General features: G+C 38.3%; 1 long non-coding RNA gene across 1 annotated transcript; it reads left to right on the forward strand.

The window, feature by feature from the left end:
* Window positions 1-15,596: 15,596 nt before the first annotated feature.
* On the forward strand, window positions 15,597-24,900 carry LOC132610257 (uncharacterized). The gene is made up of 3 exons (XR_009571070.1): window positions 15,597-15,767; window positions 16,161-16,218; window positions 24,629-24,900. It is a non-coding gene; the product is annotated as an uncharacterized LOC132610257 (long non-coding RNA).
* The last annotated feature ends 336 nt before the right edge of the window (window positions 24,901-25,236 follow it).

Here is a 25,236-nt window from a genome sequence, read left to right on the forward strand (position 1 = left end):
CCGGTTCAGCTATACCACCGAGGAGTCAAACGAGGAGGCCATGGCCGTAAAACTCGACCTCACGGATGAACTCTGCGAAAACGCGTTGGTCCGTATTGCAGCCTAGAAACAGAGAATGAAAGGTACTATAATCGGAGAGCCAATTTTCGACATTTCCAAGTTGGGGACTTGGTGCTTCGGAAAGTTACCTTGAACACCAAGAATCCCAATGAAGGAAAACTGGGTCCGAACTGGGAAGGACCGTACAAGATAACCGAGATAACGGACAAAGGATCGTACCAGTTGGAATTCATGGACGGGTAACGGTTGCGCAATAACTGGAATGTGGCTCATCTAAAAAGATAGTACTGCTAAGGTATGGACTCCCCATTTTTTTTCTTTTAACCTTTCTCTTTTGCAGGAGGTCAAGTACCGGATAAAGTTAGAATCTAGGTCTGAAAACACGTGTTGCACTCTTTTCCTTAGTACGGTTTTGTCCCAAAATGGGTTTTCCGACATGGTTTTTAATGAGGCAACAAGTACAACATGTTACTCGACGAAGACAAGGACAAACGCCTGGAAACTCGGGGTCACACCCTACGAATGGGGACTTAATAGCGCTTACCCGATCTTGCAGCTCGGATAAGCGCTAGGGGACTATTACGCCCATATTGAAGTCTACCCCGGTCAACGGAAGACGGAGAAGCTCAACAAATGAAGACCGGACCTTCTGCAGTAGGTTTCGATGTAAGGACCAAACGATCAGAATGAATCGTGTCCACGGAATATTTGCTACGGCAAAACCAAGAACCGAACCTTCTGCATTAAGTTCTGATGTAAGGACCAAACGATTAGAATGAATCGTGTCCGTTTAGTATTTGCTACGGCAAAGGCAGAAGGAAATAATTCATTCTCATGTATATAAATACTGGCAATGCCAAAATTATCGAAAGTTTGGGTAACGATATCTCAGATATCTTCCTGTTAAAACACTTTACCCCGATGATTATAACCGTATTTCAGCATTGCTTCATTCATATACCCTATTCCGGGCACTACGGTCGAAATTCGACAAAGGTAACAAGGTCATAGTGAACCGAGCCAAAATCGTTAATCCCACAAACGGGGACTCTTACATCAAAATTTAGCTAAGGCTGAGATTCAGGTGTCTGACAAATACCGGCCCTAAAAATGTCCGTCGTGATTCGGAGACGTCCGAATTCACAAAAGCATAAGACAAGTCCCACGGGCAAAAACTCCATAAAATTCCCGGACAAAATGTGCCAGGTGAAGATAAAAATGACTCCTTAAAACGGACCGACGATTTAGGCGGAAGTCATAACAAACATTCAAACAAAGTAAAGAATCAAGGAAGGAGTTAGGAAGTTTCTGTCAAGACTTTGGTTTTGAGAAGATCTCTGCTCCATCCAAATCAAATAGATTAATGGCTAAGAAATCTACTAATTCTAAACCTATTCATAGGAAGAAGAAAACTGTAGATAAATCCTATAAAAAGAAAAGATTTAAAAGATCACCAAAACAAAGTTCTGGTGATACGTGTTGGACATGTGGCAAAACAAGCCATAGATCCAATGAGTGTCATGTTAATATAAAAAAGAAAAAGAAGATAAATCTTCTAGAAGTTGATGATAAAATAAAACATAAACTCTACACTATTCTAGAAGAAAATGACAACACATCATCTTCTTCCAGTGAAATTAGTGACATTGAAATTGAATCAGACACTAGTTCCAATTCTTCTGAATCTAAAGATTGTGAATGTACAGAAACTATATGTTCCTGTAGTCAGAATTCGATTAGAGTTATTACCAAGAAATCAAAAGAATTTCTTTTAGATCTTATTAATTATTTACCTAGTGAAGAAGCTAGAAAAAAATATCTGATTGAATTAAAAGATATTCTCCTCAGTCAAACAAACGAGAAATCTTCAATTGAACCCTTTAACATGAAAAATGTTATGAACAGGTTTTCTTCAAAAGATGAAAAACCGACTATCCAAGAATTACAAGGAGAATTAATCTCTGTAAAAAAGGAAGTAAAAGATATTAAGTCAAGACTTAATAAAGTTGAAATGGATTATCTAACAGACCGAGTTTTATCTCACAAAAGAGTAACAGAAACTCTTGCTGAAGATAGTGATGATAATCATTCGGATAAAAATGATTTTATAGACCATCATGAAATTGGTGAAATTATAGGAACTCCCGAAGACAGTAATACAACAGGGAAAACTGTTGCAATTGTTAAATCACAAAGCTGGCACGTTCCTATCACTCTAAAAGTTGGAAACATGACCCTTAATAAATTAGCTTTAATTGATTCAGGAGCAGATAAAAACTACATCATTGAAGGATTAATACCTACAAAATACTTGGAAAAAGGTACTTCTAGGTTATACTCCGCCACTGGAGAAAAACTTAAAATAAATTATAAATTATCCAAAGCCTACATTTGTAATGATGGAGTTTGTTTTATTAATAATTTCGTGGTAACCAGGGGTATAAATGAACAAATCATTTTGGGAACCCCATTTATAACCCAAATAAAACCATATTTTGCCAGTTTAGATGCAATCTATACCAGAGTATTAGGAAAGGAAATCAAATTTCCTTATGTATCTGCTATTTCTCAAGAAGAAAGTGATTTTGTTAAATCAAAAATTATTTTCAAAATAGGTTTATTAACTAATCAAATTTATTTCTTAAAAGAAGAAATTAAGGTTAAAAAGATTGAACAAACTTTAAAAAATCCGGTGATAAAAGGGAAAATAACAAGGTTTCAAGAAAAACTCGAACAAGAAGTTTGTTCAGAATTACCAAGTGCTTTTTGGGAAAGAAAAAGACACATAGTCGAGTTACCATTTATTAATGAGTTCAATGAACAGGCTATTCCTACAAAGGCAAGGCCCATTCAGATGAACCATGAATTAATGAAAACTTGCAAAACGAAATCAATGATCTTCTGCAAAAGAAGATAATAAGACCTTCTAGATCCCCTTGGAGCTGTTCAGCGTTTTATGTAAATAAAAGTGCCGAAAAGGAAAGAGGATCTCCCAGGTTAGTTATTAATTATAAACCTTTAAATAAGGTATTACAATGGATTAGGTACCCGATACCTAATAAAAGAGATTTATTAAAAAGAACTTACAAGGCTAACATCTATAGTAAGTTTGATATGAAATCAGGTTTTTGGCAAATTCAAATTGCTGAAAAAGATAAATATAAAACTGCATTCAATGTCCCCTTTGGACAATATGAATGGAACGTTATGCCTTTTGGGTTGAAAAACGCCTCATCAGAATTCCAGAATATTATGAATAATATTTTTAATCCTTATAGCAATATGTCTATTGTCTATATAGATGATGTATTAATATTTTCTGAGGACATTGATTCTCATTTTAAACATTTAAACATTTTCTTTAAAATTGTTAAACATAATGGTTTAGTGGTCAGTGCTAAAAAGATTAAATTGTTTCAAACAACAATTAGGTTTTTAGGACATGATCTCTACCAAGGTACTTATAAACCCATTTGTAGAGCCATTGAGTTCTCTTCCAAATTTGCAGATGAAATTCCTGACAAAACCCAGTTACAGAGGTTTTTAGGAAGTCTTAATTATGTTGCAGACTTCATTCCTAATATTAGAAAAATCTGTGAACCACTCTACAAACGTCTCAGGAAAAACCCAGTTCCATGGAGTATAGAGCAAACTAAGACAGTTCAGAAAATAAAGACTGTTGTCCAAAAACTCCCATGTCTAGGTATTCCAAATCCAGATGCTTTCATGATTGTTGAAACCAATGCTTCTAATGAAGGATACGGTGGAATTCTTAAACAAAGACTCCCCTCAGTCTCTACAGAACAATTAGTTCTTTTTACATCAGGGATCTGGAATCCTGCTCAAAAGAATTAAAGTATTGTCAAAAAAGAAATTTTGTCTATAGTACTATGTATTACAAAGTTTCAAGATGATTTAATAAACAAAGAATTTTTATTAAGAGTTGATTGTAAATCAGCGAAAGACATTTTACAGAAAGATGTTAAAAATCATGTTTCAAAACAGATTTTTTCCAGATGGCAAGCACTATTGTCAAGCTTCGATTTTGAAATTGAATTTATAAAAGGTGATTTAAATTCTTTTCCAGATTTTCTTACAAGGGAATTTCTACAGGGAAGCCATGAGGCCAGGAGGCCCAAACTCACCCTTCCAGAAAAAACCCAACCAAATACGGCCCAATCAGCCAAATAGGTATTCAGCCTTAACTGAATATCCTAACCCATCACTTAGGCCCATGAGGCCTACATTACCAAATATCAGACCAAATTTAACCATACTCGGTTCTATTCCCAAAATAGAACCAAAATCCCCGTTTAAAAAGGAACAAGGCTCATCGTCCAATGAACCAAAAGTTCAAACCAGTAAGAGTTACAAGATGAAGGCCCTAGAGACCTTTGCACAAGCAGTTAATCCCAATCTTCCTTCAGCAAAAGAAGAAGAAGAACAACCTCTAGAAGAGTTTGATATCATCAGAAAGATCGAAATACCAATCTTGGCACTTGATAAACAATATGAAAATTGGAAGGTAGTAGATTTACTGAAACCATGCTACACTAATTTTCAGTATGTTGATACAGATGATCCCATTAAGACCAGAAGGTATTTTGAATTCATCCTGATGGACACAGGATCTCTGACTATCGAACATAAATTAAAAGATAAAAATGATCCAGATAGTATTGAATATTCAAAATTTACAATTAATAAGGTGATTAGTCCTTTTCAATGGAATGTGAGCCATCTTCACACTCCTATGATCTTATCAGAAGAACATAGAACACAAGTCTATAATTACTATAACTATGAACAAGCTTGGTACAACTTCATGTATGTACGTCCCAACACCCACACATGGTTCGTAAAATATGGCGAACAATTTTCCAGGTCCATCATCCCCAGATGGTTTTATGATTGGTGGAAAAGATTTGGTGGCAATGAGCTCACCATGCCCAAAAGCTTCAAAAAACATTATGAAGCCTTCCAGGTGGAACAAGGAATCTCAACTTTACCAGAGCATATTAAATTATGCAAATATTATGTTAACAAGAGAATATCCTACATACTCAGCTGGTCCTTTGATATCACGGAGGTACATAGGATTAAACATCTTAGCAAAACCATAAAAATTAAAGGATGGATTCCTAAAGATAAAAATCAAAAATCAAAACAACCATCAACCAGCAGAAAGACAGGATCAACAGAATCTAAAGCAGATTTAAAGAAAAAGCTTCTTCAAGCTTTGAACAGGTTAGATGAAGCAGATCCTCTGGAAATCCAGGAATTATTGGATACCGCCTCATAATCAACAAGTGACAACGGAGATATATTGGACCCACAAGGAACAACCCAAGCATATCTTGACTATGATTTAAGATAAAATTGCCTCTTCAGAAAAGCAGAAGGTAAGAGTCAAAAAGAAGAAAGGTGGCCGACAAGCTTTACGAAAGCAGCCGTCCAACTTTTCAAAAAAGAGATTTACCCCTTCAGGTAAAAGACAGGTGGCCGACAACTTTACAAAAAGTAGCCGTCCAACTTTTAGAAAAGCAAATGGCATCTTTAAAGATGACCGTCCACATGTAAACATCTTAAGATGTAAATCATTCATCAGAGGCCTATATAAGGTTCTCAAGTTGTATCAGCTAAGGCATTCGAAATCCTCCCCACTTCGAAATAGCCTTCCCTTCCCTCTCTGTAATATTTCCCATGTACTTTTTAATGTTTGAATAAAAGATTTTCAAGTTCTTGTAAGTACTTTCTTTAAATTCTGCAATTATTTTCCTTATTATTTTAGCCGATCAAAGATCCTTACTGCGTGAATTTGTCAATCGGTTCTAAAGGGAACGAATAGAGCTCCCCTTGGTTCCAGAGGAATGGGCTGCACAAGCTTTCACAAAGGGGCTCAATGTTCGGAGCTCGACGACTTCGTTCAAATTAAAGGAAAGCTTCCTGGAATACGAGGCAGTCACATGTGCAGATGTCCATAACCGATATGAGTCGAAGATTCGGGTGGAGGATGACCAACTCGAGCTTCCCCCAGGGCCAGTAAATATGAACAAAAGTTTTGAGAGACCAAGGAAAAATTACGAACCGGAGGCGAGGTCATCGAGGGAAAGGTATCGGGCATATTCCCATTCGGAGAAACCAAGCTTTAGGTCGGAGAAATCCAGGGTTGGCCCGAGCCATTTCTCCGGTCGGGGTGATAAACGGGTCGAGCGCCCGCCGAACAGTCGAGGTCTCTCATTCAGGAGTGATGCCGGAAGCTCTGCCGGCAACAAAGATTCGCCGAGGATATCGGAGTACAACTTCAATGTCAGCACCTCGGACCTCGTATCGGCCATTGGTCGTATTCCGGATGTAAGATGGCCGAGACCTCTAAGGTCGGATCAGGGCCAGCGGGACCCGAACATGATGTGTGAATATCATGGAACCCATAGACACAGAACTGAGGATAATCGCCAGTTAAGAGAGGAGGTAGCCCGGCTACTGAAGAATGGCCATCTCCGAGAATTGCTGAGTGAAAGAGCCAAAGGTCACTACAAGGAAAGGGAGACCCATAAAAGGGCTGAGCCAGTAGAACCCCAACATATAATCAACATGATAATTGGGGGCACCGATACCCCATGAGGGCCGGTGATGAAACGAACCAAGGTTTCTGCTGTGCGTGAAAAGCGCGGCCAGGATTACATGACCGAGGGTTCCATCTCTTTCAGCAACGAGGACGCCGAAGGCATCATTCAACCATACAATGATGCATTGGTAATCTCTATTCTTATCTTTAAAACTCAAATTAAACGTATTTTGATTGACCCAGGTAGCTCGGCCAACATCATCCGGTGGAGAGTGGTCGAACAGCTAAGGCTACTCGATCAGATTGTACCGGTAGCCCGGGTACTCAGCGGGTTCAACATGGCAAGCGAAACCACAAAGGGGGAGATCTCATTGCCGGTAAAAAATGATGGCACTATACAGCAAACGGTGTTCTATGTAATCGAAGGAGATATGAAGTATAATGCATTACTGGGTAGACCCTGGATACATAGCATGAGGGCCATGCCGTCGACATTGCATCAGCTGCTAAAATTCCCGACTCCGGAGGGGATAAAAACCATCTGAGGTGAACAACCCGCTGCAAGGGAGATGTTCGCGGTCGAGGAAGCGACACCTCAGCCCAAAAAATCAGATCAAAAGGAAGAAGATTCAACCGGGGAAAAGGGCACCAAATAGCAATCAAAGCAGTCGGGGTTAGATCCGGGGTATGAAGAGGATGATTTTGGTGTACCCAGATCATTCGTCATGCCAGATGACTTGGATGCAACCAAGTCAACAGTAGAGGAGCTGGAGCAGATCATCTTGTTCGAATATTTACCGGACAGAAAGGTATACCTCGGCACGGGGTAAATCTCGGAGCTCAGGAACAAGTTAATTGAATTTCTTCGAACTAATGCTGATTTCTTTGCATGGTCCCTCATAGATATGACAAGTATACCACCGGAAGTAACAACTCACAAAATCAGTTTGGACGGGAGGTTTCCCCCGGTAAAGCAGAAGAGAATGCCCATGGCAGAAGCAAAACACGCCTTCGTAAAAGACGAGGTAACAAAGCTTTTGAACATAGGCTCTATCTGGGAGGTAAAATACCCGGACTGTCTAGCTAACGTAGTAGTGGTGCCGAAGAAAGGTGATAAATTTCGAATGTGTGTTGATTAAAAGGATCTAAACAAAGCGTTCCCGAAGGATTCATTTCCGTTGCCTCACATCGATAGAATGATCGATGCGACAGCTGGACATGAGATGTTAAGTTTTCTCGATGCCTACTCCGGGTATAACCAAATTCGGATGCACCCGGAGGATCAAGAGAAAACATCCTTTATTACCCGATATGGGACTTATTGCTATAATGTCATGCCTTTTGGACTAAAAAAATACCGGTGCAACTTGCCAACGCCTAGTTAATGGAATGTTCGAAGAACAAATAGGGAAAATAATAGAAGTTTATATTGACGACATGGTGGTAAATTCCTTGGAAACAGAGGACCATTTAAAACATTTGCAGGAAACCTTCGATGTACTCCGCAAGTACAACATGAAGCTCACCCCGGAAAAATGTGCCTTCGGTGTCCGGTCTGGAAAATTTTTGGGTTTCATGGTGTCAAACCAGGGGATTGAAATCAACCCGGACAAGATCAAGGCCATCGAGGACATCGAGGTAGTGAATAACGTCCAGGAGTGCAGAGGCTCACCGGAAGGATAGCGGCGTTGTGTCGCTTCATATCGAGGTTCTCGGATAAGAGTCATCGTTTCTTCACCTTACTGAGGAAGAAGAACGATTTCATTTGGACACCGGAGTGTCAAAGAGCTTTACAAGAATTAAAGCGATACTTGTCCAGCCCACCGTTGTTGCACACACCAAAAACGGACGAGCAACTTTTTGTCTACCTTGCTGTCTCCGAGGTAGCGGTAAGTGGCGTTTTGGTCCGAGAAGAATCAGGTACGCAATTCCCAATTTATTATGTAAGTAGTACTTTGGGAGATGCGGAGACCCGTTACCCCCACTTGGAAAAATTGGCATTGGCATTGGTAAGTGCTTCTAGAAAACTCAAGGCCTACTTTCAATGCCATCCGATATGTGTAGTGACTACTTACCCCCTAAAAAACATCATGCATAAACCAGAATTATAGGGTAGACTAACTAAGTGGGCCGTAGAAATTATCGGATATGATATAGAATACAAACCTCAAACGACCATCAAGTCCCAGATCTTGGCCGATTTTGTGGCGGATTTCACCCCGGCTATGGTCCCCGAGGTTGAGAAAGAACTTCTGCTAACCTCGGGGAAAGCCTCGGGTATTTGGTCGCTACATACGGACGGAGCCTCGAAACTCAAAGGTTCCGGGCTAAGAATCGTCCTTAGAATCTCGGCCGGGGATGCCGTTCGACAATCCATTAGAACTATTAAATTGACTAATAATGAAGTCGAGTATGAGACTACCATTACAGGTTTGGAATTAACCCGGAGTATGGGGGCCAAAATAATTGAGGCAAAGTGCGATTCGCTCTTGGTCGTAAACCAGGTGAACGACGTTTTCGAGGTCAAGGACGAACGGATGCAGAGGTATCTGGAAAAAATCCAAGTGATACTACACCGATTTAAAGAATGGACCATACAGCATGTACCGAGGGAGCAGAACAATGAAGCCAATGCATTGGCCAATTTGGGATCTTCGATCGAAGGGTAAGAAATCAACCCCGGGACTATGGTACACTTGATGAATACGGTGATAGAAAACGGACATGCCAAAATAAACACAATGGGTTTAACTTGGGATTGGCGCAACACGTACATCGATTACTTGCGTGAGGGAAATCTCCCGAACGACCCAAAAGAATCACGGTCATTAAGGATGAAAGCTGCGCGTTTCTGCTTGGTAGACGACCAATTGTATCGACGGTCTTTCTTCGGACCCATGGCCAAGTTTTTGGGTCCCGGAGAAACGGAGTATGTGATGAGAGAGGTGCACGAAGGAACCTGCGGCAACCACTCCGGTGCTGAAGCTCTGGTCCGAAAGATTATCAGGGCCGGTTATTATTGGAACCGGATAGAGGAAGACTCAAAAAATTTTGTCCGGAAATGTGACGGGTGTCAAAGACATGGACCGATGATTCATCAGCCCGGGGAGTTGCTGCATTCAGTGGTGTCACCGTGGCCTTTCATGAAGTGGGGAATGGACATTGTTGGTCAATTGCCATGGGCACCGGATAAAGCCCGATTTATTTTGTTTGTGATTGACTATTTCTCCAAATTGGTTGAAGCACAGGCCTTCGAAAAAATTAGAGAAAAGGAGGTCATTGACTTCATATGGGACCACATCGTCTGTCGTTTCGGCATCCCTGCCGAGATAACTTGTGATAACGGTCCCCAGTTCGTGGGCGGCAAAGTCAATGATTTCCTCGAAGGGTTGAAGATCAAGAAAATTGTATCAACTCCATATCACCCGTGTGCGAACGGACAGGCGGAATCCACGAACAGAACAATAATCAAAAATCTGAGGAAAAGACTCGAAGCATCACTGGAGGGAAATATTACCGGAGGTATTGTGGGCTTACAGAACCACATCAAAATCTAGCAAGGGGGAAACTCCTTTCTCGTTGGTCTACGGGGCCGAAGCCCTTATTCCCGTAGAAGTTGGTGAACCGACTCTCCGGTTCAGCTATACCATCGAGGAGTCAAACGAGGAGGCCATGGCCGTAAAGCTCGACCTCACGGATGAACTCTGCGAAAACGCGTTGGTCCGTATTGCAGCCCAGAAACAGAGAATGGAAGGTACTACAATCGGAGAGACAATTTTCGGCATTTCCAAGTTGGGGACTTGGTGCTTCGGAAAGTTACCTTGAACACTAAGAATCCCAACGAAGGAAAACTGGGTCCGAACTGGGAAGGACCGTACAAGATAACCGAGATAACGGGCAAAGGATCGTACCAGTTAGAATTCATGGACGGGTAACGGTTGCGCAATAACTGGAATGTGGCTCATCTGAAAAGATAGTACTGCTAAGGTATGGACTCCCCATTTTTTTTCTTTTAACCTTTCGCTTTTGCAGGAGGTCAAGTACCGGATAAAGTTAGAATCTAGGTCTGAAAACACGTGTTGCACTCTTTTCCTTAGTACGGTTTTGTCCCAAAATGGGTTTTCCGACAAGTTTTTTAATGAGGCAACAAGTACAACGTGTTAGTCGACGAAGACAAGAAAAAACGCCCGGAAACTCGAGGTCACACCCTACGAATGGGGACTTAATAGCGCTTACCCGATCTTGCAGCTCGGATAAGTGTTAGGGGACTATTACGCCCATATCGACAATGACAACACATCATCTTCTTCCAGTGAAATTAGTAAGATTAAAGGGATCGTAAAATGAAAAAATGAAGTGTGGAAGACGTTATATAGACATGGGGTCGAGGCAGTTACAGTTCCCAGCCAACCGGGGAGTGCCACGTGTCCCATAATTAATGAGGAATGACTTGAAGCGACGTGCGTTACGGCGGTTGTCAGAGTTGACCATCCGGGATGAGAACACGTGGCCGATGATAGAGGGACGTGACACAACTGTTCCAGCCAAAATGAAAAGATAACAACGGATAAATTGAGCCACCGGTTTCTTGATGCATCCACTTCCCGTTACTCCGATAAAACTACGGTCCGGAAAGTGTGGGGACTATCTGTATACGGTAAAAACCGGATATAGGTTAAACCGGTAAGACCAGAGACCGAAGGAAGAGAAGGAAGAACATCATTTGGTCCGGTTTCTCCATAGCCGAGTTGATTGTGGCCGTTAGTCCGTTTGATCGTGGCCGTTGGTCCGGGAGATCCGTTACGCGATTGCCACGCGTCGATACCATTCTGCCATGTTTAACTGCCAATCGTACGGGTGTCAGACCGTACGACCAACTTAGTCCAACCTAATCCATTTCAGAGTTTTTCTTTATTTTTTAGAAACACTTGTTGTATGAAACCCATGGGGCAATACTACAAATAGGGGTCATTGCCCCACTTTTGAGGGGTTGGATTCTCAGATCAAGAACTTTTGTAATAGAAAAATATATAAAATCTCTCTCCCTAACATCTGATTTTGGTCCGGATTATCGTGTTCATCCTTTAGATTTGCTCGATCAAACAATATTCATATATTACTAGATACAAAATCTATAGCAAACCACTGATTATCAGTTGCTTCTTCATATCATATCCATATATATATTTGTCCACCAAATAGATTGAGGGTTAGCCACATATCCTATACCTACTCACAAACTTAATTGATTATCCAAATTTGGGGTAAACACCTTTTACGCACAGATTCTGTGCGTTGAATCCTCTTTCCCCCCGACCCCAACCTTTATTCTTTGGAAATCAAACTCAAAATTAAGCTTTTTTTTTCGTACTTTGATTGAAGATTAGTCATGTTTCAAAACACCGGAATATAAATATTTTATATAGAACTTAATATTTTTTTTAGTGTAAAATAATGTACGCTCATTACATCAAGTATACATATATGTTTGGAATTGTCGTTTTAGGGGTTATAAAGTGTCTCGAAGTAAGTTTGAAAACTTGTTATCTTTAAGTTTTTTTTTTGTACTTTGACCGAAGATTAATCACGTTTCAAAACGTCGGAATATAAATATTTGTTTTAGCGTACAATAATATCGTCTCATTACATCAAGTATACATATACATTTGGATCATCGTTGTAGGGGTTGTAAAGTGCTCTGAAGTAAAAACTTGCTATATTTAGGTGTGATAAAAAAGTTGAAATTGGCATGCATGGCGTCAGTGGCGGATTCAGGATTTTCATTCAGGGTGTTCGAAAAAAAAAAGAAGCTAAATATACACTGTAATTTTTTACTGAGGGTGTTCAAAAGTTAATATATGCACATAAATACAGAAAATTTACCCTATATATACACTGTAATTTTTTGCCGAGGGTGTTCGGGTGAACACCCTCACTTAGACGTAGATCCGCCCCTGATGGCATGTAGTAAAATCAAGCATGGGGTATAAATACACTTGTATTGCGCATTGAAATGTTGCACAATATGAATTAATGTCTAATAAAACAGTCAAATAATGCAGCATTGTATTGTAAAATCGATCCTTTATGTGTCATAAAAAAAACTGAAATTGCCATGCATGATGTATTGTCAAATCAAGCATGAGTGTCATAAAAAAGCTGAAATTGGCAGGCATGATGTGTTATCAAATCGGTCCTTTATGTGTGATAAAAAAGCTAAAATTTTCAACCATGATGTGTTGTCAAATCATATTATATTGTGCATTGAAATGTTGCGCAATATGCATTAAATTCAAATAAAACGGTCAAAAGTACGAAAAAAACTTAAAAATAACAAGTTTCCAAACTTACTTCGAGGTACTTTACAACCCCTAAAACGATGATGCAAACACATATGTATACTTGATGTAATGAGCCGACATTATTTTACGCTAAAAAAAATATTAAGTTCTATATAAAATATTTATATTCCGGTGTTTTGAAACGTGACTAATCTTCGGTCAAAGTACGGAATAAAGCTTAATTTTGAGTTTGATTTCCAAAGAATAAAGGTTGGTGTCGGGGGAAAGAGGATTCTGTGTGTGAAGCCTACTTTGATTTTTTTTTTAAAGGGTTAATTTGGTTCCAAATGTTATTTTTTGGGTTAAAAAATTTCCGGGCTCAACCAAATATAATATCTATGTCAAAGCTTGTCAAGGCATTTATCAAATGAGAAATAAGTTAACTGTTCAAACAAGTGTTATTTCAACATTTTTTTTTTGCACGGATTGCCCTTCATTTGGGGTGGTCTTTAATTTTTGCCCTTCAAATTGGTGGTCTTTAAGTTTTTTCCCTTCGCCTAATACGCCGAGGTTGTGGGTTCAAACCCCAGCTCAATTAAAAAAAATAAAAATTTGCAAGGCAGAATTTGCCTTGCCCATGGATTTAGGCCTTAAGGCAGAATTTGCATGGGCAGAATTCTGCCCATGTGCAAATTCTATAGCGAAATTCTGCCTGAAGGGCAAAAGTTAAAAACCACAAATTTGAGGGGTAAAAATTAAAGATCACCCCAGTGAAGGACAATCCTGCAAATTGCCCTTTCAACATTAAGCTTTCTAAAGTATAAACACATGTCTTGCAAAATATTTAATCAAATTTAACATTTCATATGTAAAAATAATTGTGCAATCCTAACACGCTTTTCTCACATGCTAGTATTCACATTTAGAATAGAGTTTCTAAACTATTTTAATTTTTACGGAATTTTAAGAAAACACTCCAAAAATAAGTAAGACTCAACAAATAAGTCGTTTCGTTTAGTACGAGATCGCTTCACACCTCGCGGTGCTTACACCTCTCACCTATCGAAGTTCTCTTCCCCTGCTTTAAGTTCAGTTCCGATTAGTCGGATCAGATTAGTCGCCAAAAAAAATGAATCTATTTACTTTAATTAATTCGATTCACAAACTAAATCTGAACTTCCCTACATCTCCAACAATTCACAATCTACCCAATTTAATTCCATCCATATCAATTATGGCTAAAACTTTTACGGGAAGAAACGGAAGTTGATTTTACTACTCAAGGTGTTCAACCAACTATAATAATTCCATTCCTGGAATTTATTAATCCATTAAAAGCATTTAATATACTCAATCATGTATGTAATGTAAACTGAACTTAATGCACAACAGTATTTGAACAGAATAATCTTAAAAAGAGACGTTACAGAAAAACATACCTGATTTAAAAGACATTATCGCAAAGAAGAGTGGAAGCATTAGTTGCAAAATTGGTTTCTACGTACCTCCTTGCCCTAGCCTTATGTCACCCCAGTTGTCAGCGATGGAAAAAGTGTAGAGAATGTGTGGTAACCCTAATGGGTGGAGGGAGGACCAATATATAGAAGTTGTGAGTTAATTCGGTATGCCCATCAAATAACTGATCTAACGGACAAAATTTATTTTTCATTAAATATTAGTTATGGCCTTTACATTAGTTGGGCCATATATATTAAAATTAATAAAAGTCTAGCATTCTCTCACTTGGCCCAATAACCGCATAACACTAATATTTAATGACATAAACATTAGTTGCGCATAAAATAAACATCTTCTACAATGTCCATTATACATACCATAATATGACAAACCACTAATGCGAGTTATGGCGGTTATACATAATTTTGTGCTACATACTTCCTTCCATATACTACAATATTAGTAACTTACTGTTTACACCTAATTTTGGCCCTCCAATTATTTTAATTAATTATCTGGAATTCTTGAATCGCAAACGGAGTGAAATATGTAAACAAAATGATTTTTACAAAATTATTTCGAAATAGTTCAAAACAATTATTCAATTAATTGTTTAAATTATTAGATATCAAATTGACAAGTATTTTACTCCATTAATTAAAGAAAATTAGTTAATTAAATAAGATAATCAATTTATGTCTCAACTTTACAATTTGCATGACTATAATTGCATTTATTTTTCAAAATCGACTACAATTAGTTAATTGTGGTTACAATTGAAATAGTCAATTAGTTGCTATGTGTTGATTGTAGCTATATTTGAAATAGCCGATTGCATGATTAAGGGTCAATTAGGGTTATAATTGCAATAATTAGTCTTTTTATGCAAATGACCGTATTTTAAAGAAAATTAATTGGTTAATTAGTTTTAATTCGGTTATAATTGAAATGTTTATTTAATTATCACATTTTTTTTTATTTTGACCATTTATTAAATTGCATGCTTTGCCCTTTCGCATACACGTATATACACGAATATACATGTATATGTGCATATATACATGTATACCGTGAGTATATATGTATACAAATGGGCCACTTCCTTTTCCCCTTTAAAAAAATGGCCATGCCCAGTCCATACCGGCCCGACCCAGCCCAAATCCCTATTTTCTACAAACATATACGTATAACCAAACGGCCCCATCTTCATTTTTGCCGTTTAGGGCGAAGGGTTTGTAAACCCTAGCTGCGCCGCCTGCATTTTCCATTTCTCTCATTTTCACCCTCACCATTTTTGGCAGGGTCAAGGCTGTACAATGCTTGTAACAGTCTATGCGTGGCCATTTGTGGCAAAACATTAATTTCATCTTCTCTCTCCGTCGTTATACAACCGCGAAGAGGTAAGAAAAACCCCTTTTCTCTCTATTTGTTGCTTTCTGTGCTCAAGTATAGAGATTTTAATGGGTTTTGTCTTATTAAAATTCAAACGAAGCATTTCGATTGGTTATCGGTCTAAAGTCCTTCAAAAAAAAAAGGATAAATCTACAAATTGGTAGAAAACCCAAAGTCCCACATCGATTTCAAGAGAAATCTAAGGGCCTTGGGGTTTCTATATAAAGAACCCCTTTGTTTCAACACAACACATAGAGAAAATCATATTTTCACAAGAAAAAAATTCGAAACTAGGGTTTTGACCGGTGAACGACTAGAACTAGAATTGGACACTTAGTTGAAATTTTAATTTTTGAGCTTAAGTTTAGCATTTTTTTCTTTTCTTTGTGGCTGAGATTCAGGGTTGAGGAGAAAGGATTTTCAAATTTCAATCTCGACACTAGGCTGCACGAAAAAAAGGTAAAAACTCCTCCTTTTGGTGTAATTTTTTTTTAAGTGTTTAAAGTTTATATATGTTTAGGTGTGATTATGTTGATTAATGATGTTTAGCTTAGTCGGTTTACTGTTAGGGGTCTGCTCTATTTAGTTGCATATGATATTATTAGGTGTTTATATGTGAAGTTAGTAGCCTGTTGTATATGTGTGATTTGATTTAGTTTAGTGTTAATTAGTGCTATTATGGTGGGTCAGTCTTTAAGCATGATTAGTTAACAAGTTCATGTATTAGCTTAAGTTATTTTTTATTTAGTTCATTTATTGTGTAAAATGCCATCCTTTTACTGTCAAAATAGTATCAATCACTTGTTTAGATTAACTTAATCACTTATTAGTTAGTTATATGCTTATCTTACCCCCCTCCCTGATGTTCATTAGCAGTTCGTGTGGTTACATAGCTATATCCAAGTGGGTTTTAATTAAAGCATATAGGGATATGATCTTTAAAGTTTCAAATTCTGAGTATCTGATGGTACTGCTAGCTTATACTTTGCCTTCAGCATGTTTGAGGATCTATTTAATAGTTGATTTGCTAAAAATGCTCGAATGGTTTATCGTTAATTGACTCATTAGCAATCCTAGCCTAATCATTGACTAAGTATGATTGTACTCAGTCATTTGTGGGGCCGGGGGGGGGGGGGGGGGTTATATGCTAAAGGCAGACTTGAAGTAGCAGAAAATTGTCTCATATGATTATTTGGGCATGACTTACTTAGCCTAACAAAGAACTGCTTAAAATAGCTTTGTATTGAATCAACATGCCTCTGTTGTGGCCCTTTAATGAATATTCTCTCTTTTGCCTTCAACCATTCTTGAGTTTAGTATAGTGTAAATGTCTGTTTAAACCCCGCAAATGGGTTTTAATTTGTTTGTATGCCTATCTAATATCTAGATGTGACTCATGAATACACCAATGCTGATTTAGGTTACTTAGATTGGTTTTGCATGCTTTGTTGAACTACTTTTACATGTTTAAGACCTCACAGTAATCATTTAAGTCAAAGATCAGGTCTTGTATGCCAGTGTGACCAGTTATGCCATTATGCCTATGTTTCCCCCTAATGTTTAGTCTATGAATGTTGTTCTAAGGTTCCTATATGATCATGTTGCCTCATTTATGTAAAGACTAATCCTGTTGCTGGCATACTTGTATTAAAACATCTAAAAGAATGATACAGAGTTTTCTGAGAACTGGAACAACATTGATTCCTTACTAATATGCCATGTTTGAATCTTGTCTGCCTATATTCCCCCTTTATAAGACTTGGTGTGCATAGCTTAAGCCTAGATTGATCTGTTACCACTTTGTCACACCCTAGTCGTACCGGGGTGTGATGGGCACCTGACCCCATATTCGGAGCCGAGCGAACCCTCTGACTCTTATTACATACATACTCTTTTCGGACTTTCAAATCAGATAAGCATAAAACACAAAGTAAGGTTTTCAGAAACTTTCTTTCTATCGTTCTCAAATCAAACCAAAATCTGTAATCATATAAAATCTGTAACATATCACAAAGTGTCACATCGACTGATGGAGCCGCTTACAAACTGATGTTCTGTACCCACAACCCTGTCTGCAAAGTCTCTAACACAAATCAGAAATCACAGCTTATATACGCTCTGACTCGGCAACACTCCGGAAGGAAGTGGAGTTCGCCAATCTCGCTGAAACACCTCCTAGCAAAGTCTTCTATTCATCTGGGTGTACCTGCGTGGCATGAAACGCAGCCCCCGAGGAAAGGGGGTCAGTACGGAATATGTACTGAGCATGTAAAGCATAGAGTAATATGAACAGAATCACAAGCAGATAAATAGTACAGAAGATTAGAACAGAAAGTAAGCACGATATGCAAAGTGATAAAAAAAACCACTTACTGGAAACACAAACCATGCATGCCAAGAACGGTATCCGGTCCCTTGCGGAACCCGGGGAACGTGGCGCCACCCTGCCTTTGGCGCCACACACATCATACTCCAGAAGATTTGCTCCGTAATCTCTGTCACACATCATAATATCACATCATATATGGTTCGGCGAACCATAAACACATCATAACACCGTAACACATCTAACTCCGGAATACATATATGGCACCCGACGAACCATACGCACGATACATACCAGCCCGGGACTCGGCGAAGGAGATCATGAAGTATGCACGAGCAGAGTAGTGAGAAACTAAATGCACATAAATCAAGACTCGATCGATAAGTATTTTTACCGACATCTAGAGGCTCAAAAACAAGTTTCGGGTCAATCCGACTTAGTATAAGAAAGTTATGAGTGTTTGAAGTACATAACGTTCTTCAAGCGTTTTAGGAACCATTTTTGGAAAATCAAAGCCATAATCATGTCAAGTGCCTCTCGGATATCATTATGGATCAAATCGGATAGAGCTTTTGGAAGCATATGTACGTATCAAAATAGATTACAGACTCAATGGAATACTCCAACGTGTTATCATTTGACAATCAAGACATTAGCCATATCACTTATCTCTCGAATGTCAATTCGGAAACATATCAAATAGAACTTCAGACCATCATGGATACGTATCAAAGTCATATGAAACAGCTTATGGAAATCAAGAACGTTAGCCATCCTAGTGGCTCTAAGAATGGGAGTTTCTTTGAAGTCATACACATACTTTGTCATATTGGTTTCACAAAGATCATGCCAAAAGAAAGAAAGGATGAGCCTTACAAACCTGCTCCACGTCCTATTAGCTACACTTGTTTATCCAAGCTTGCTAGTCTACATTCAAAAGAATTCACACAATCATTAGATTCGTCATCATATACTTGCCTTAGTTTCTTACATAAATTTACTTATATTCTACCGAAATTTCGACAGCCTCTCCCCTGTAAACACACCACCCCCGAGAATCTAACTCGGTCAAATCAACAATCAACAATCCAAGAATTCAACTCGGCCAAATTATCAACAATATTACCAACAATCATACTAACAACTTCAACAATTAATCCAAATACATTCTAACATTAACAACCTCTGTCATACGATTCAACGACATTCCATTTATATTCAATTCAATTCTCATAATATGCAAGACAACCCAATTAACATTCTACTTCACCCAAAGCCTTCCAAATTCAATAAGGACAATAACAACACATTTCCTTCTTTCAAATTCATACACAATAACCCAACTTACAATCTTCCAACCACATATCTCACCTTCCAAATTCATGAATTATATTTACAACTTACACATTAGCAACTCTATTCTTATAATTATAAGGAACCATACTAATATCACTTTAGCTTCTTCCACAATCCACAAATGATTACAACTTCATTTCCAATCATTAAATCTTCATTTAACTTCATAAAATCCACAACACAACAACAATCAAAATGCTAAATAAAATCATTTCATCTATTCTACATGACACAACTATATTCGGCCACCACCAACATACCCATATTTCATGAATTTCATCCTTTTCTACATACTACAATACTCACAATCATCCATAACACATGAAAGAAGATTGAATACATACCTTTTTCACTTAGCTCTTCTTGGTCGACTAGGTTCCCAACTTGCACAACAAGTGCTCTACTTTCTCCAACAATCACTCCATCTTAAAGAGGACGTTTCGATTAGTTAGATTGCTAGAAGAAATAATTTATTTTGATCATCTTCCATGGCTTCCATTTTTGGAGCCATGGCCGAATGCCTTTAGCTCCCTCTTTTTTTTTTGTTTCTTCTCCAAGCTTCTTCATCTTTCTAAAAGATGAAGATCAATGTGTCTTATTTATCCTTTTTTTCCCCACCATTTATCCATATTTATACTTTAGTCCCTCAAGTAAGAATATGGACACATGGCCCTATTCTTTCTCTCCAAGGTTCTAGAATTTTTTGTGGAGAAATATGACTAATATATCTTATATATATACACATAATTCATCTAGGTGGGCCAAGGCCCACCTTAAGTTGGACGGCCACCATGGTTCATTTAAGAAATTTCTTGAATACTTTGTGAAATTCCCATTTTGCCCTTAGCCTTCCACAATATTTCCATACTACTAATGTTCATAAATAAGATTCATAAACAACTTGTACATTAAAATAATTTTGGAAAATGGTCTTGCCCTTAACTTACCACGACTCCCTCGAAATACCCGAACGTACAAAGCACGGGCTATAACAGTTACATCTGAAAATGCTTCTCTTTAAATGGTTATTAGTCCTTCTTTATGTCTCATTTGCCTACAGAACTGGTCATACTTGCCCTGTCTGCATAAATATTGAAACATATCCGCATCAGTATGTCACACCTTTCAAGTTCTTTTGTACCATGTCCTACCTGATGAATTATCTAAATAATATCCGCATCAGTATTTTGCACCCCTAAAACAACCTGTTCCATGTTGAAGTATAGCTTTCTGCTTCGCATCTTGCATCTAATCGATAATCTTGTTTCATGTAGTAGAGATATAGGATGTGGTTGGTGTTTGGAACTGTTTAAGTATGAATCAAAGGTTTAGTACATGGTTTAAATGAGTCCTACTTGAATAAGATTGACCTCAACATCATGAAGTATGCCACCCTTGTGTTTTATTGCTGTCTATACTTGGCGCTGTGTATTTTACCTTGCCTCTTTGATAGCATAAATGGAGAACATATCTACTAACTAGTCATAAGCATGTGTAGTCTAAATGATGATTCAGAAAGGATGTTTAACATGTTTTCCATATTTACTTGACTTGAAAGATGACAAATTTTATTTGATCTCAACTTGAACTCTGCATACGGTCATGTGTAACTCACCAATTCAACTGCTATAACACTTGCCTTCCTCATACTTGTCTACTCAATTGAATTGAAACTGTCTTTGAGTAAAGCATGTAGATTACTGAGTTCTCTTGAAATAATGGTCGTTTTCGAAGCAATTTATTGAGAATGTTTTATCAGTCATGCTGCCTTTGGATCTTGGATAGCACTGTTTTCTTGACTATTGCATAATATTTCCTTTTTACTCTTGATAAAATGGGTAAACTGTATCTAAAGAGTGAGTTGAAGTTTATGGACTAGTTTATTGCTTATTTCTCCTTGTTCTTTCCTGTCAATACTGAAAGAAAATCCAAGCTTGGAATATTAGTGTGTCTAAAGGGCAAACTGAGCATAAGACCTTTGAATATGAAATGGTATATTACATTTTAGAATTAAATGTAAATGATGCCTTTTCCTCTTTCTGTTTTAGCTTTCAAATTCATGCTTTATATTTGTTCCTAAACCCTTTGAAATTGCAACAAAATGAGGTATATACACAGGGATACTGGATCTATACAGTCTTTATATGGCTTGTATATCAGGTATACTCTAGGTATTCTTCACTAGCCTCTGTTGGGCTAGAGGCCCAACACTCTTCTTTTATCCAGTCCAACACTTAGAAGGCCCAACCATGGGTAAAAATAGCAACTAGTGGGCTTTGGTAGGCCCACTAGCCTAACTCCCTCATTTCATCATATATGTATATGTAATTGTATATATATGTAAAAGAATGTTTGTATAAATACTGGAACCCAATGGTTAGGACGAATTAAATCACGTAGAAGTTAGGAAAACTTTCAAAAACAATTCTCAAGGTCTCAAACACGGCTAAATTAGAATAAATTCATGAAATTGGAAACTGATTTTTGGTACACTTGGGAAAAAACAGAAACTAGTTTCAAAGAAAACAAGTGAGTTGTTTTCAAAACCCAACTTCAAAACTTAAGGTTAGTTTAAATCGTTTGGGGCCAAGCCCAAACCTTAAGTCAATAAGCAAGAGGAAATACACTTAAACCTTATTTTTGGGGGTAAAGGTTTAAAAGTAGAATATGGTTGACTTAAAAGTGGATAAAAGATAAGTAAAAAAAAAAAAAGCAAAAACTTCTCTATGTACTTGTATACCCATGTCATATTTACGAAAGAAGTACATTCAACTTTTCAAATAAATTGTAAGGATTATGTTGGACATAAACACTTGGGAATAAATTAAGTCGAACTCTACCCAAGGGAAACCTTGAGTGTGTTTTTGGTCCGAAAAGTAACATGACCACTAAAACCTTATATGCATTTTCCAAAAAAGGTATATGTAAAGACCCGTTTGGTCGTTATAGCATTTTTGACCCTTTTACCCCCGATGACCCTTCCTCGAGCCCTATGAGTACGATTTGGACCTGTGGGGATGGGTGGTATAGTTCCCGAGATGATCGCGAGGTTTATGATGACTGTACGAATTAGAGCTTTAAAATGAAAAATGTTTGACCAATAGTTGACTTTTGGGTAAACAGACCTTTTTTGGGAATTCGTCGATTCCGAGAGGTCTGGATGGTTGATTGTGACTTGGTAGGATGTTTGGTTTGGTTCCCAAGGCACTTGGGAGTGTTTTGGTTTATTGGTTGGAAAGGTAGGGTTTGGCTATTGGGTGTCGACCCCGTCAAATAGACCTCCGTTGGGAATTCCGAGACAACGAGTGAGTCCGTAGCATATTTTTATGTGTGAATACCTGTTTAGTTTGTGTCTGTGAGGTCTCGGTTGATTGTCGGATTTCGGGAGTTTGTTGGTGAAAAACCAGAAATTATGGTGTGTGGTGTTCGCTGTAGGGGCACCAGATCCGCTATAGCGGGGTCTTGGTCCACTGTAGCGGGAGGTTGATATTCGATTGGGCCACCATAGCAGACAGGAATCCACTATGGCAGATGCGCAGTAGCGAGCCGTGTATCGCTAGCGCGAGCCCGCTGTAGCAGACTTGTGACTGTTGCGACTAGGTAGCGTGTTTCCAAATTCATTAAATGCTAGGATAAAACCCTTAACTCTCTATAACTTCATACATTATTTCCTAAGCATTCTTGAGGCAAATTAAAGAGTGCTTGGCTGGTTCTTCCTGGTGGTAAGTCTCCTAACCTAGCATTCATTATTTTAACCTTCCTATGCTTGAATCTATGCTAGAAATCCATTAGAATCTATGGGGAAAACTGGGTTTTGATGATAACTCCTTAAATGAGTTCTAATCTTTCTAAATGGAAATCGGTTGTGGGTTTGACTAATCTAATCACAGAATCCGATGATTTCACAGCTAATAGGCTTGAATCTTCCATTTGTGTTGATTAATTTGAAAGTTGAAAAATTAGGGTTCATACCCAAATTGGAGGTTTTCACTTGAATCTATAAATTGACCCATTCTTGAGTTATTTTAGCAATTGATTAGTAGGATTGAACTCCTAGAACGTCGAATTACATATTCCACTTTTGAAATGACCATTTTACCCTTGTGGGCCCTTTTTCCCCTTTCTCCATAGTTGATTTTGATTCGAAAGATAAGTATAGCAATATGTGTGTTGTTATTCATTATTTCTAATATATAATTCAATTATGATTAGACTTTGAGTATTTGGAGGCGCTACGAAAGGGCATAGTGAAGGTGTGATTGTTCGTGGATCCTACTCGGCTACCATGTAAGTTAAGGTTTACCTTATGGTTAGACTTCGGTTAGCGAAGCATATGTAGAGTTAGGGATTGTTGGAGAAAGCATGTTATGCCTTCGGGGTATGAAGTTGGGATGGATTACTTGGGTTGGTACTGTTTGATTTTGGCTTGTTGCCTTGTTGTGATCTATTGGCTTGTTGCCACGTATGTGATACCAGATTTGATGATTAGTCATTTTATCATGATTGTTATATTGCTATCCCTTACTTATTCGGTTTTATTCTTGGATAGAGGAAAGAACTTGACTTATTACTGATATCGAGAGATGTGTCCATGTATGGCACGATTTGGCATTGATATACTCTTGTTGACATTGGTATCATGCATGCATTCCTACTCATATATTGGTATCGGGTTGCGCACCGCAACACATATATTAGACCGGGTTGCACATTCCGCAACACCTATTGGATTGGGTTGCACGTTCCGTAACAGATATTGGATCGAGCTATACGCCACAACAGGTACATGGGTTTCGCGAGTCCCCCTATGGGTCATAACTATTGCGGCATGGAGTTATGCCGCCCAGAGCGTGTGTGTATCATTGCATTGCATTGCATTCATATTTACATATTTGTACTATTGGATTTGGACTTGGTACTCGTACTTGTGGTGATATTCGGACTTGGTGATCTGTACTTGTAGAGGTATTTGGACTTGGTATTCTGTACTTGTGGTGAAATTCAGACTTGGTATTTTGTGATTGTGATTCCATCCTTGGACAGTGTTGGTTGTACTTGTTTGTGAGCATGTCTATCTTTCAGTCTCTTACTTATATATATGTTAGCAAATTATTGTCGGCCTATGATGCCTACTTAATACGTATTGTTGTACTGATTCTACCTCACTGCATTCTTTTATGAGTGCAGAGTACGTGGCTAGATTGGCTTCTTCTCCTCGAGACTGACTCCCGAGGAATCGCTGTCGAGCATCTCGGGTGAGCACATGGCCATATCCGCAGCCCGGATGACTCCTCTCAGTTTACTCGTCTTATTCGCTACTTCAGAGACAATATTTCATTTTGATACTATGTATTCAGACTTTCAGTTGTGTAGTGGCTCTTGTTCGGCCTAGACCAGATTTTGGGATTGATGTAATATTTCCACACTTATTTACTTATCTATTTCAGACTTGTTAGATATTTATGTTGGTTGGGATATTTATTGTTGTTTGAATGATGATTAAGGGACTGGTTGGCCTACCAAGTGGGAAAAGGGTAGGTGCCAGCACGTTTCCCCGATTTGGGACGTGACAGTATAAACTTCTTCAAATAAAATAAACTTTTGCCAAAATGAGTTGTGATCTGCCATGAAAAGTTTATACAAGAAAGTAAACTCTTTTAAGCAAATAATTACATTAATTACACATTGAAGCTCGTAGGTCAACCGTATTCTACGGACCCTTAATACTAGGGTGCTTAAAACCTTCCCTAGGGGATCACCAGAACCCTTACCTCAAACTCTGATTTAAAAATGAT

This window comes from Lycium barbarum, chromosome 9, assembly GCF_019175385.1.
Source record: "Lycium barbarum isolate Lr01 chromosome 9, ASM1917538v2, whole genome shotgun sequence".
Lineage (NCBI taxonomy): Eukaryota > Viridiplantae > Streptophyta > Magnoliopsida > Solanales > Solanaceae > Lycium > Lycium barbarum.